Source organism: Mugil cephalus, chromosome 10, assembly GCF_022458985.1.
Source record: "Mugil cephalus isolate CIBA_MC_2020 chromosome 10, CIBA_Mcephalus_1.1, whole genome shotgun sequence".
Taxonomy (NCBI): domain Eukaryota; kingdom Metazoa; phylum Chordata; class Actinopteri; order Mugiliformes; family Mugilidae; genus Mugil; species Mugil cephalus.
Genome location: NC_061779.1, coordinates 1,764,784 through 1,779,770, shown reverse-complemented (window position 1 = coordinate 1,779,770; position 14,987 = coordinate 1,764,784). Strand labels below are relative to the sequence as shown.

Sequence of the window (14,987 nt, the reverse complement as noted above, 5' to 3'; positions counted from 1 at the left end):
ACAAATAAAAATCCCTGAATTATTTAATCTTTGAATTATCTATTAAAATAAAATAGAAAATGGTGGAAGCAAAATATGTGCAGAATTGTCATTATGAGCAAATGTAAAAAAATAGTGGGCAAAACTGTGTCCAAGTTGTTTCAAATCTAATTTTCTACTAAAACTGAAATAAAATAATCACTGACACGTGACAAGACGCTCGAGTCTTTACTGACATTTATTTCTGTGTCTATTTTTAACGTTTTAAAGCTGGTGGACGCTAAACAGTGTAAACAGTGGCCTCCCCTTCTCTCTTCTTCTGGGGGCGGTCGCTAAGGGGGAGGAAGTGGGCGTGGCGCCGTATCCAGGCAGTGACGTCAGCGGGAGCTGTTCAAAGTGCTGTGGTGCTGAAGACACAACTCCGCTCCGCGCTCACTCAGACGCTCTCTCCTCCTCTCCTCTCCTTCCCCTCTCATCTCATCTCTCTCTTTCTCTCCGTGGTCCGTCTCTCTCTCTCTCTCTGTCTCTCTATCTGTCTCTCACTCTCTGTCTCTCACTCTCTCTATCTCTCTTTCTTTCGGTCGGTCGCTTATTCCGCGGCCGTCTCCCGGTCCGTGAACGCTGGATTTCACCTCCTCCGTTAGCGCTCAGGACGGGAGGAAACACGGGAGGGCGACAAGAAGAAGGAGGAGGAGGAGGAGAAGACGCACATGCGGGAGAGATTTCCAACAAGTAAGACTCCTCTTTTCCTCTTTCCCTCTTTTCCTCTTTTCCTCTTTTCAGCTCCGTGTGTTTGTGTTTGTGTTGGAGACGAAGCAGCTTTTACACCTACACACACACAATAAATCACAAGTGGCGGTCTTTTTATTTCATGTAATTCAAATTTCCGTCTGGGTCGTGTAATATTTAAACACAACCCTGCCTCGCCTGTAATTATTACCCAGTGTGTGTGTGTGTGTGTGCGCGCGTGTGTGTTATGTGTGTGTGTTATGTGTGTGTGTGTGTGTGTTTTCTAGCCGCGCCTAAATCTTCCCTGTGCGCTGCCTGGGGTAAAACATTTGACTCATATTTGCATGATCCGATGCTCAGATATTCTCTCTCTCTCTCTCTCTCACATACACACACATAAACAAACACTCTCGTGCACGCACGCACGCGCGCACACACACACGCACGCACGCACACTTTTCTTGCGCGTGAGCTCAGATGAATGAAAATACAAATCGAAAGCAGCTCTGTGCTTCTCTGTGTATCTGTGTGGTAGGAGTCAGTGTATAGTTCCAGTTTGGCTGAATGTAGCGGTTCAATGGTTTCAGTGGTTTACACTAACAGGAGGAGCAGCAGGAGGAGGAGGAGGAGGAGGAGGCTCCTTCATCATCATATCACACTGTTAATGCTTTCACAGCTCATGATGAAAAGTAGCCGGAGTTGAGTTTTTATTTTTTATTCTCTTTTAATTCCAGGGTTCATGTAGGTGTGGCCCGTCTTCTCCCCCCTCTGCTCCCTTCTCTCTGCTCATTTCCCCTTTTAGTTTCTCCTCCTCCTCCTCCTCCTCCTCTTTTCCTGTATCGGTTTCCCCCGTGTTTGCAGAAGAATTATCCTTTTAAATGTTCACTCACTCGTCACTTCATTAGGTTCACTAGTGCTGCCGGCCTGGTTTGTGTTTTAACATTTTAAAGCCGAGCTGTGACGTCTCCTTCAGTCGCTGTTGTTAAAAGTCATCAACGAGGAAACGCAGCTTAAATGTACACTCACTGGCCAGTTTATTAGGTACACCACCGACCAATTATCCAGTTATTTTAAATTAATGCTGAACAGCAGCGTCTGTCACGTCTGTCGCTGGTGATCAGCATTCATTTAAAATAACTGGATAGTTGGAGATCGTGGTCGTAACTTGAGGAGATGAAATATGTTTTAAAACAAATCAATACCAAGGAATTACAGTTTAAATTCACACTAACTGGCCAGTTTATTAGGTACACCAGTGAATCCATTCTGATGTAACAGTCCTGCCCTAGATCTCGTCTTCTTGGAGATCGTGGTCATAATTGGGAAGATGCCACTTCATTAGGTACGCTAATGAAAACATTCCAACGTAGCCATCCTGCTCTAAATATAATAGCGTCTGCTCTGTTCAACTGAATCGAGTTTCTGTTCCTCAGCTCAGCCCACTGACTGAAGCTTTTCTCAATAACACAAACGCGATGCAACAATGAGAGAGGAGAGTCTACGACGTGTTCTGAGATTTAACACAACCTCCGTCCTCCGCTGTGGTCATCCAGGTGATTCACCACCTTTTCTGGCATCAGCTTCTGCATCAGCTGGACCAGGCATGAAGGAGGATTTCGTGCAGTGCTGTTACATGAGAGTGCACCCGATGAACCTGTAAACGACTGAATATTGACAATTTATCCATTAACTGCTTCAGTTTACGTCTGTGCACGGTTACGTCTGACTCAGTGGAGGCAGCCGCTGTTTTACCGACGTTTATCTGAAGACTGAGTGAATTTATTTCTGTTATTTCTCGCTGACTTCAAACATCACCTGGAGCGTTTCTGACAGTTTGCACGAGATGCTTTGTGGAGGTTTCGATTCATAGTCAGTGTGGAAAAAGTTTAAGCTGCTTAAAAAACCAACAACTTTCACTTCCCGATATTTGAGAAAGTTTCACAATCTAAAATGACTGAGCTGTGAGATATTTTGCTTTTGAAACCACCTGACTTTGAGCTCTGAGCTCACGGCGTTCGTGTATGAAAAAGAAAGGACACATACATGATGTGTTTTTAAAGAGGATCTTCATTATTCCGAGCAGTTTGGTTCGTCTCCGTGTGGATTCAGATCCGGGATCGCAGCCCAGCTCTTCTCACGTCGGCCCAATTATCTCTTTATCAGAGTTAATCTCGCGCCTTTAGTCAAAACACCGCGTCTGCTTCTGCTTCTCTGACTTATTTAGTTGTATTTATTGGCTGCACACCAGCAGCAGAAGTCTTCTCAATATGCCTGCGTCCTTAAACAGAACCGTGAGACTAACCTCAGCAGTCGTCTCCTGCTTTTTGCCAGATTGATCGCTTAAATCATCACCTTCTGTCTGATGTTTTCTCTTTTTTTTTTAATCCCCTTGTTTGTGTTTGATTGTGAGATTAGTCTGTTTGTTTCAAATAATGTTCTGATGTCTTTATTAATCTCATTGAAGGCTGCGAGCGTCGATGATTAATAACTCAGACTGGAGCCGAAAGGCGTGATCACTGCGTATTGATTTAGCTTCTGCTTTGTGCTGCACGTCGAAAGCATCCAAGAAAATGGTTTTATTTTTTACTGCCGTCACATTCAGTGGCCTTTTCAGCTAAAAAATGAGGAGAAGGTCAAACTGCCGTCGTCGTCCTCGTCCTCTTGTCTGTCCACGTCCACCGCTCAGGCCTCCGGGTTTCTGTTCGTGACAGAGCAGGCAGGTGGTTGAGTGGAGCTGGCAGGTCGATAGGGCTTTCAGGTGGGCGGGGGGGACTGGAGGGGGCGGGGGGGGTCACCCATGGGAGTGGAGCGACACCTGATAGTCCAGGATCCTGTTTCTCCACCTGTGAGCAGGTGGACAGACATCACCAATACTCTTTAATAACTTATCTGCGTACAGTGTGGAGAAAAAAAAGGGTGAAGGGGATGTTTGTTCCTAAAAAAGGTTTTAATTCAGAGTTTTATCTTTTACCTTTAAAAGAATTAATACACACTTGTCTCAGAGGGTGCTGACACGTTTGCTGTTTAATTTGTTCTTATTGTGTTCTTCCCCAAAAGGGAAATTTGAACCGGAGGACAGATGTTTTTCATTAAGTTTGCATCACAAAAGCAGCAACAATCCACTTTCAAATAAACAACTTTTGTTTTGCAGCTAACGAGCATCAACAGTTTCTGTTGTCGGAGGCTTCACGATATTTCAGTTTGAGGGGGAACTTGACCCCGCAGATATTTCCGATTTGGCAGCTATGGAAAGTTATTCATTCTTTTTTCACAATAGGTGTTTTAAACCCACTTGTATTTTTTTTTTAATCTTAATGTTGCTTTTCTGTAGTTTATATTCACATTAACGTTCTCCTGGACCACCCAGAACCCCCCCCCCCCCTCTCTTTAGATTAGATTGGTTCCTTCCGCCTGAAGAGCTCTGCAGTAACTATGGTAACAGCAGCACCAGAATAGTTAGCTAACCAACATAGTCCCAAGATAACTGTCCTGGACAGCAAACAGCGTCGGCTAGCTACCTTCACTGACTAGTTAATAGAGTTTGTTGTGTTAGCTTATCATAGACACACAACATCTCTGTCGGTTATCTGAATTTTTTTTTTTTTATTTATGGCTAGCCATCGGTTAGCTACCTGTACAAGCTAGTTAACAGGTTTTGTAGTGTTACTGTTGTTGGGTTAGCTAGCCTTGGGCATACGTTTTTATTTTTACAAAATCTCCAGTTAATGTCATTAGAAATTACTGTGGAGAATATGTCGGTTATCTGAGTTTTTTTATTCATGGCTAACCAGTGGTGTCAGCTAGCTACCTGTACCAGCTAGTTAGCAGGTTTTGCGTTAGTTAGCCGTGGGCATGAGTTTTCATTTTTTATCTAATCTCCAATTAATGTGTCTAAAATCTAGAGTGGAGAACATGTTGGTTACCTGACTTTTTTTATATTTATGGCTACCCAGTTGTGTCGGCTAGCTAGTTGTACAAGCTAGTTAGCAGGTTTTGTAGTGTTACTGTTGTTCCTTTAGCTAACCATGGATATACAGCTTCATTTTTTACATAATCTCCAGTTAATGTCACTAAAAACTACTGTGGAGAATATGTTGCTTATCTCACTTTTTTTTTTTATTTATGGCTAGCCATCGGTTAGCTACCTGCACAAGCTAGTTAACAGGTTTTGTAGTGGTACTGTTGTGGCGTTAGCTAGCCTTGGGCATGAATTTCCATTTTTCATAATGTCCAGTTAATGTCATTAAAAGCTGCTGTGGAGAATATGTCGGTTATCTGACTGGCTAGCTGGCTAGCTCACCAGCTAAACTGCTAAACGTGTTCTTTTCTGTTTTTATATGAAACAGTAAATAAGTGGAAACTGTGCAGGACTTTCATCTCGATAAATTCAGATTATTATTGATATTGTTATTAATTTTTCTCTTCTGTGGATTGGACGGCCTGCATGACTACATCAGGTCAGAGTTAATGTTTTTATTGTTTATCTAATATTTGGTGAATTACATTTAAATAATTATTCATCCATTAGCTGGGGCGTCCTCTAACGCCTGATCCTTGGTTACCTCAGATCTCCGCCACAAAGTAGGACATGAAGCCGTGCGGAGAGCAGACCTCCTACCTCCTACCACCCCTCCGCTTCCTTTCTAATTCTCCTCAAAGATCTTTCTTTATACGTTCGGCCGAGGCCTCACAGTCTATCGCGTCTTCCTCTCATTTCCTCTCCCCTCCCTCCTCCAGGTGCTCTCGTGTGAGTCTGAATAGAGGTTATTGTCCGCGGCCGCCGGCAGCAGATCCACGGTCAGACAAGACGCCTGATCCCAACGAAACCCCCACACAAAGGTAGAGTTCAGGCCGCGGCGAACAACATTTCTCTTTCCTTTTTCAAATCTGGTTTCACGAATGAGATCCGTATCGGCGGTTTGCGCGGCGGCCTGCAGCGGAGATGAGAGGCTTGTTGTGGACTCTGGAAGTGGAGGCCCGCTGTCTTTTGAATCAGCTAAGCTTGAAGGATGTGTGATACCTGTGGGCTTACGCTGTTAATTTCAAGCCACGGAGACACAAACGCGGTGTGAAGTCCGTCCGCTTTGTCCCGACTTTCCTGGAACCGACACAAACTTACGCGGCGTTAAATTCTGCAGTTTGAGCATAAGGTGCTGAAAGAAGAAGGTGAGCGGCCGTTACTAAAAACTGATCTGTTCTCTTTTCTGCGTTGAAGCCGACACCGCGCCTCGTTATTTGATTTCACGCTGCCGTCGCTGTGCGATATTAGACCTTTATGTTATATAACACAACATTAGTGATGGAGGGAAGCTTTTAGCTGGTGTGTGTTGGTTTTTCTGAACGTTTACAGGCTTTAGGCTAATCACAGCAGATCCATGGAGCAGGTGGTAGAGGTTCTAATAAATGAATCCTAATAAGAAATCATGGAGGTAGAAAAACAGAGATGAACCAAAGCTGGAGACAACGTGGTCATCTTCTACTCAAATCACGGTTGGAGAGAAGGATGGAGAAGCTTGTCCTCCTCCTTATTCTTTATCTTATTTTTCTCTACCTCCTCCTTCTCCTCCTCTTCCTGTTGTCAGTGGTGTCGTTTTGTCCTGATTCCTAAAAATCATCAATCCACGGTGCAGAACAGCACTGACTTTGGTTTTAATGGTTTGATCTTAAGCTTTAGTGGAGATTTTAAAGTGTTTCTTCTTGTTTTTTAAATGCAGCTTCGTGAATCAGTGTTTAGTTGAGAAATAAGGACGTTTATATTTATATATATTTATGATATTTATAAGACACGTAAAGGTCTTGCAGGTTGCTCGGTCACTCTCTGGCTCTGACGCCAGGTTTACATGGAGACTTTTTTCTCATTACGTTTGAAGGTTTCAGGTCAACAGCTTCCATGTGAGATGATGAACCTCTACTTTTAATCCTGACGTGACTGATCAAAGATGGACGTCTCTCGTCTAATCAGCGGTATTTTCTGTTGTCTTAAAGCAACAGCTTGACTCTGAAGGTTTGTTTGGTCGTATCCATTGTTGCTGTTGTGTTGTTCAGCCTTCTAGTAGCCGGTCTTCAAGGTTTTCCAGCAGTTTTGATTTTGTTCCACGCTTCAGTTTATCCGACTTCATTTAGTTTTTGATGGACCTTTTTAAACAGTTCAACATTTCTGCGATAACGTCCAGTTCTTCCAGAGTTGTTATTAAAAACAAGCTCTCTGCAGTTGAGGAAACGTCACTTTAACGTCACTGACTTCATTCAGATTCTCCGTTTACATGACTTTAGATCAGTTTGGGGAAAGGAACAAATCTACCCTGTGAAACCCAATGAAATTTAATTCGGTTTGGACCAGTTTATTCTGACTGAGGTGTTTATATGGAGCATTTTCATTTGGTTTGGGCTTCTGGACCGAATGAAATCAGAACAGATAAGATAAGATAAGATAAGATAAGATAAGATAAAGCTTTATTGTCTGCCCCTGATAATCGGCTCAACAGGCACATACACTTCACAAGAAGAAACATATATAGATACTCTGAGTTTCCTCAGAATAATCAGAACATTTAGCTCCATGTAAACCCAGATTTAGACGATCGAGCTTCAGCGTAAAGGCCGACGTCACCCAGACTCGGCTCTGTCGAGGCTTTTTATCAGAGCAGCAGGAGAACAGACGTCACTCAGGCTGAAAAACACCAAGAGCTGTTACTATTGAACAGAACCGAGTCAGTTTTATTGTCCTCTCGCTCTTTAAGCCTCAGCTTCTCAGATGAAAACTCATTCACACGTAGCAGCAGAAGTCTGGAGTGTTTGCAGGCAGGTGCAGCAGGTTTGCACCTTTTTACTGAGCATAAAAAAACAAACAAATAAATAAATAAAAACGTGCCTTAAGAGGACCAGAGCACACAATGACTGGCTGACATGACGTCTGTCGGCTCCAGGGCGAAGCAGAGCAGACAGCTACTCACTGGATTAGCTATTTCATAGGATTGTCACCCTGACCCTCTGGGGTCGGGATGCACGTCCTACTTTAACCCACATCTGGTCGGCAAGTAGACGGAGTCCTTTAACATGTCTCAAATGAAGTCAGAGTAGCAGCTCTAAACAAAGCTCACCTGTTTTTGTTTTTTACGTTCAGACAAATAAGATATTGGTGCTTTTATTTAAACACCATATTTTGTTCCATAAACCTGTTTCCTGTGTAACTGGTTCTATTGCTGCTAGAATTTCACCAAACTGCGACTCCAAAAACATCCTCAGACACAACAGGCTGGTCTTTCCACTGCGTTTACATGATTATTTTCTTCAGAGCATCTGTCTCTTCTGATTCGCTGCAGTTTCACTTTGGCTCTGCAATAGACGAAGGCAAATTAAACTCCTCAATGAAGCTGCAGCAAATCCACATCTGCTTGTTCTGTTAGTTAAACTTTCAAAAACACCCACTTTTCTGGAGCAATTATCAACTTAAAACATTATAATAAACACATTTATATTCATATTGTGATAATGAGTTTAATAACTGCTGGAATATCAAACTGTGACTTCAAAACCGTCCTGAGATGTTCTTAATAAATGGACCTGAAAGTGGTAAAACACTATTATTAGGACGTATTTCAGCACAGTTTTACTTTTATTGTGTAAACTTTCAATAATAAATGGAAGAAAACGCCCAGTAAATTCCCACCGCAGCTCGACGTGTTGCTCGACGTTTGCAGATGATAAAATCTTTCGATTTCCTTATGTTCCTGAGTGTTTTGTTAAATTTCAGCCTTTTTAAGACCGTTACAGGGTAAATTTAAGACCAACAAGAAATAAGGAAAATCAGAGACTTTCAAAATAACAAAATGAGGGGTTCATACAGCAAATGAAGCGGTCGTAACGTTTTAAGACTTGATTAGATGTAATTTAAGACCAACAATGCAAAATATGCTCATATGTAAGACTTTTTAAACCCTTAAAGTTTAGACTTTTTGAGAAACCCTGTTTCTGTCCAGTTTTATGTTAAGATTCAACCTTTGATCAGCTCGTATCTGTTCAAATCATAGTGGGTGATGCGTTTTCGTCGTTGGCTTCTGTTGCGTGAAACGTGGATTGAAAAGATGCAGTTGATGAATTTTCAGGAGCATCTACAAAATCTGAACATCCAGAGATGAAACTGAAGGTCAGGAAACGCCACCGCCCTGAACCAGATGATCCAGGCCTGTGTTTAACAGGCAGCACATACGTTCCTCTGCATTCATTTAGATATATGTATAATACACAGCACATGCATAGACTATATGATTACAACCCAAATTAGACCCTGTGAGGCTGATTAGAGAGAACTCCATGCATCACTTACCAATGCTCCTTCCTTTCATTCTAACCAGACTAGATGGGCTTCTTCTTTTCATCTTGTCCTCATGTGGGCGTGTGTCCCACCCCACCCCACCCTCCCCTCCCACCACCACCACCACCACCACCGGGTCTTGTACGTCCGCCATCCTCCGGCCTTCTCTGTATCCTCCATCTGTCCTCATCTCCTTCCCTGCGTCCGCGCTGGCAGGTTTGAGAGCCAGCTCGGCAGCAGGGGTGGGATGTCTGCTAAATTCTGTCGCTCTCGGCCAAAGAAAGATCTTAGAAAGATCTGAAGCTTGGAGATGCACCCCCCAACTCGTTCTCATGAGATCTGCTGCTATTTTCCTTCTATAAATCCTCAGATAAAATGGTTTTAATCTGAGCCTCCAATCCCTTTTTTAGCAGAATCTTTAAAAACCTCCAGCCGTTTTCTGACCTGATACCTCATTTATTTGTACATTACGCTCAGTGACACAGTTTCAGGCCGACGTTCTGTATCCTATATATTTTCTCCACCATGACTCTCAGAGTACGCTCTATAGCCACTTAACTTCCTACATCGATGTTTCTCAGTAACTGCTTGTCCATTAGCTCTATGAGCTCCATCCACCACCGCTCTCCCATGCGTCGTGCATCACCCAGTAAAATGTGCCCTCGCTGGTATATATGTTTTGTGCTACATGCATGGAAAGGTTTGCCTGGACGCCCTTCATATCGTCTCCATCCAGCAGCCCTCAAACAGATGGACTCTGCTCTGCAGGTTTCAGGCTCTGGGTTCTGTACAGATGGGACTGTATTTGATGCTGTATAAGTAGTTTAATAGAGATTTACATCAGAGAAGGCATCAGTTAAGGAATTAAAATAAAGACATTTGGTGACTCTGCTCATCTCATCACTCCAGTAAATGTTCATGTTACCTGGTAGCTTGGAAGACCAACAAACTACAATATTTTTGTTGTTGTGTAAAGTTTCTCTGTCTCTCCGTTGGGAAGTGAATTATGCTCCGGTAAAAATGCCCAAATGTTTTGGGCTTAGCTTCATGCTGAGTCTGATTTTTTCTATTTGTTGCTGGATATGTGGCGAAAAGTTTCAGCTTCGAAGGAAACTACAATTGATTTGGTGGTGGAAAGGGCCAATCAGAACGTTCGGGCGGGACTTTACGTGCAACAAAATGGCCGCAGTCTGAGGAGTGACGTGTTTAAATCTCAATCTCTGCAACATTTTTAAGCAGCTTTGGATATTAGCTGTGTCTTCATGCATGCTAGCTAGCAGTTAACTACAATTTGTGGCCAATGGGTACAAAAAAACATTGGAATAATTGATGTTATAGCTGTATGAGTGCCCCAAATTTAGATTAATTTTCATATTTTTTTATAAGTAGTCAACAGTTGCAGCCTGGAAGCCAGACACTCATTTTTATAGTGGAAAGATTTAGTCTTGAGTATCTCCATTGGGAACTGAATCTGCGCCTGCAAAGATCTCCTTGTGCGGGGATTCAAAAATTTAAATTTAAATTCAGGATCGAGAAGGGATAAATCTTTTTTTTTTTAACCGTCTATTTTTATTTTTCGGCTTCTGAAAACCAAAAATAAAATAGAAGAAGACAGAAACAACTTTTTTTTTCATATTTTGCAACCGGATGTTGTCGTTTTCAAAGTAAGAGCACGTATGAGGACGGCGCTGTGTAACAGAAGTCGATGGACATGGATCAAGACGTTGTTTTCCGAAACAATAAAAGAGTTTCAGGTAAGAGGACTTGACTACAGAAAAACTAAGCCGCATATTTCAGCTAAAACTAAAATAAAACTACATATATATAAACAGGGAATAGTTAGCTACTAGCTAACATTACTACGAATGCGTGTTGAGATTCCTGCAGATGAAAAGACTTGTTTTGTCAAAACTCACATCAGAGTAAGGTTCAAAAGTCATTTTAGCCTGGGCTAGTTAGGGAAATCACAGGTAGAAGTCATATATTTGCCATAAACACAGTGCCGTCCTCATACGCGGTATTACTTTGAAAAACGTCCACTTCCGGTCGGAAAACGATTAAAATAAAAAATAAAGATTTTATTTTTTATTTTTAGAAACAGAAAATGAAAATCGCTCGGTTTTTAAAGTTTTTCTTTATCCATTCTCGGCTCTGATAAAGAAAAAAATGCCTCGAATTTCAATTTTAATTTTTTAATTTAAAAAATTAAAATCAAATAACCACTCATTTTTGTGTTTTAATGTAATTTTCTGAACGGAAAATCTAATGACCAAAACATACGCAGACCATTTCTTCTGCAGCTGCAAGTTGTAAATAAAATAATGTTTGCAGAATAATTTGTAAACAGCTGCAAGGAAATGCTCAGCTCTGCAGGATAAAACGTGAAATAAACTGGTGAGAAAAAACATTCTCGGTCCCCAGAGAAAGTTGTGACTAAGAATCTCCAAATCATGTGCTGCAAATTCCCAGCGAGCTCGTCCCGGCTCGTCCTGGATCCTGACGGTGAAAGCGTCTCACATTTTACTCGTATAAAGATGATATTTTCCCCAACACTGACACAGATCCCACCTGAATCATCTCTCTGGGGTCGTCGCTGTCTGGTTAGTGGCGCTCGCATCTTCTTCCGTCTCATAAAATAAACATGGCAGAGGTCAGCAGACGTCCAGAATGATGGTGGGCGGCGGCGGCGGTGGCAGGAAAATCTCACTGAGCAGGAAATGTGACAAAACCAGAGCTCCTCACGTGCTTCTGATTTATTACCTCATAGTTTTGCTACGTTTCTTTAAAGCAGCATCAGTGGACGTTGTGTTCAGAAGCTCCAACAACTATAAAACCAGACAACCTCACCAAGGTCATGAGTCCTGCAGGGAAGAAGTCTCCCCCACCTCGCGCACACACGTCTGATACACATTAACCTCACTTGTGCTCTGTGACACATTCTAGAGAAGATTATATAAATCATCTCTTGCGTCACACACACACACACACACTCTCCTCTTCAGCCTCTGTTATAAACCGTCCTGTTGTTATAATCTGAAATCCAATTGAAGAACAGAGCGGAGATCAGAGGTGACGTGGTGACCATCGTCTGAACCGGTGTCCTCCTTCTCGTCCTCCTTCTCGTCCTCCGTCTCGTCCTCCTTCTCGTCCTCCTCCTCGTCAACGCTCTGCAGTTTAATATCTTGGAGAAATAATCCAAACATTGCAAGTAACGTAAACGTTAAGTAAACGGGTAAAAAAATATCTTCCTCCTTCTGTTCCTGAACATGATCTCTGATCTGGTCTCTAACCTTAACCAAGCTCTGCCATTAACGTGAACAAAAACTACTGTAATATTGATACTGTGTTGGAAAAACATGTGAAAAAGCCTTAAACCTCCTGAGAGTGTAGCTTTTATTTATCATGCATTTTTAATTTCTCCATATTTTGGAATTAGATGTGTTAAAAACTAAGCATCTTTAAACAGGAAGTTGTAGTTTTTGAAAAAGAAAAAAAAATGTCCTCATATATGGACACTGGGATTATGTCATTATTTATATTGTAATAAAGTCACAAACGTGTGACAAACACCGTTTATTTTAATGACTGTGCAGTGACAGAACAATGAAGTCCCAACGTCCTCAAACGAGTCCTTGATAATTAGTGACGTTGTAGCTCGTTGCTATTGATAAAATTTGTGAGATTTGCACATCATATCAAGCTAGAAGTATTATTATTATTATTAGTGCCACTAGATGGCAGACTAATCTGTCCACTAATGAGGACAATGGGTTTAAATGAAGTAGAATAAGCTGCCATAAAACCTAAAACTTAACGTCCCCGTATGAGGACGCAGGGTCTCAGGAGGTTAATATTTTTAATGAAACTAATCTAAACGTCTTTATTTTTCCTTCTAAATCCATTCGCTGCTGCAAGGAAAGTCCTTTTCGGACTGTTGCTAATTGGAGACAATATGTTTTCCCTAAAAAGAAAGAATTTCAATATCATCTCACCTCACAAAAAGTTTAAATCTGAAGCGTATCTGCTACTGCTTACACAGCTAATCCAAACTAGCCGAACATTGCCATTTAATGTTTTTAAAAACTGAGCTCAGGTTCAAATTGTGCCATTGTTGGTTGCCAACAATTCAAAGAAACTGAAAAGTTCATCGGAAAGTGTATGCGCCTTAACGCCCTGCACCCCAGTGCCAAGGAACGAGGAACGAATGCTAGTTTTTCTTTAAAACTAAAAATATCCTCCAAAGAGTGTCCATGTACTGCTTTTGACTTTTTAAAACATCCGTATCATCTGTCCACCTCAGATTTTGCCCATTCCTGTGCTATCGACAGCTAAAAGACGGCATTTACCGCGACGTTCACGGCTACTGAAACCATGGAAACGTAGCGCTACCTGCTTCTGCTATGAATCATGGGTAACATTCATAATTCAGGAAAAAGGTGGATAATCTGGAAACCTGACAAATCCAGTCTCTGGTTGATTCCTCCTAAAGAGGTGAAGCTAGCGACACACCGTTTGCCAACCTTCTCCAAGCTCAACCATTAACATCAGAATCAGAATTTATTAAACCCAAGCGGAAATTACTTAAACATGATCACAAAGATGCCACTGCACTGCGTTTGTTGCAAAACTAATATTGTGTTCAAAGGAAATGTCAAAAGGCTTTAATAGTTAATCATTTTTCCTTGTAAATATATTCATTCTTGCAAGCAGTTTGCAAGGTGTTGCATTTAAATCTCTTCATATTCTGCTGCTGAACATCTTCTGCAGGATATCACCTCGCAAAAAGTCTTTAATTCAGAAACCTGACAGATCTGGTCTCTGGTTGATTCCTACAAAGAAATGAAGCTACTGCACTTCAGCCGGCCTCTTTTTGTGCGACATAAATAGCTTTAAGCATGAAGCTTCGAGTGCCATGTTTTTGCAGAAGGTTTCAGCTCCATCAAATCTAGAGAGACTCTTGTTCGGTAGCGGTGGAGGTTCTCAAACAGCTGCAGATAAAATGAGAAATAAGATTAAAAAGAAGGAAGAATCAATGTGATTGATTTTAGAGAAACCAGAACCAGAAATATCTGACATTTTAAAAAGCTCCTCAGTTTGCTTTTAATACCATGACAACAGTAACGTCCTATTGAGTGTGTGTATGCAATTACAACTTATACCAGTCTGCCACAACATTATGACCACCGAAATAACATTAAAACTATCTTGTGACAAATTAATGTTCTGCTGGGAAAATTTTGGACCTGGAATTCATTCGTGTGGATGTTACTTAGACATGTAGCATCCACCTAGACCAGACCGGGGTGTCTGGTCTGGTCTAGATCCCAGACTGATCCAGTATTTTTGGGATGATCCACAGAGGCCCCTCCCACTAATAACATTCAAAACCCTTAGAAGACCCATGTCCATTCTCTGACGAGTCACCACAAGGGCGACCTACACAATATTAAGAAGGTGGTCATAATGTTATGGCTGTATTGGTGCATAAAGCTAGATGGCTGCACATTCTAAAATTCCCAAGAAACAAGAAAAAAATTTCACAACAACAACAACATTACATGTGGTCGTTATGAGTTTAGAGAAGATGTTAAGAAGGTGGTCATAATGTTATGCCTGATTGGTGTTTCATTTCAAGCGAATTTATCTTCAGTGACAACATCATTATTTATCACTGGTCTCAAACAAGCAGGAGTGTCATGCCCCGACATCCTGTTATTAGTGTTTTCACTCTCACCGACGCGTCCCCAAGCCAAACGAAATCAATTTTGATTGATTTTGTTGTTGTGCACCGCTCATATAATTTACACAGCCCATACATGCCTACAGAATGCTATTATTCAGAAAGAGAAACCGGATCAATTACAGGTAATGCTGCATAAATAAACCATCCTAACAGATCCCAGTCACGTGACTTCCACCCACAGATGTTTCTATTTAAACTCCAACCCCCGACCAGACGTTCAGA

At 41.7% G+C, this 14,987-nt stretch overlaps 1 protein-coding gene across 2 annotated transcripts in view; it reads left to right on the top strand.

Moving 5' to 3' along the window:
• The first annotated feature begins 448 nt into the window (after window positions 1-448).
• Window positions 449-14,987, top strand: part of smpd3 (sphingomyelin phosphodiesterase 3) — a 75,521-nt gene continuing 60,982 nt past the window's right edge. Inside the window, exons 1-2 of one of the 2 annotated variants that reach the window (XM_047597054.1) lie at window positions 449-711; window positions 5,446-5,547. The gene's annotated coding sequence lies outside the window, so the exon portion shown is untranslated. The remainder of the gene's footprint in view (window positions 712-5,445; window positions 5,548-14,987) is intronic. The other variant, XM_047597053.1, reaches the window with a different exon arrangement.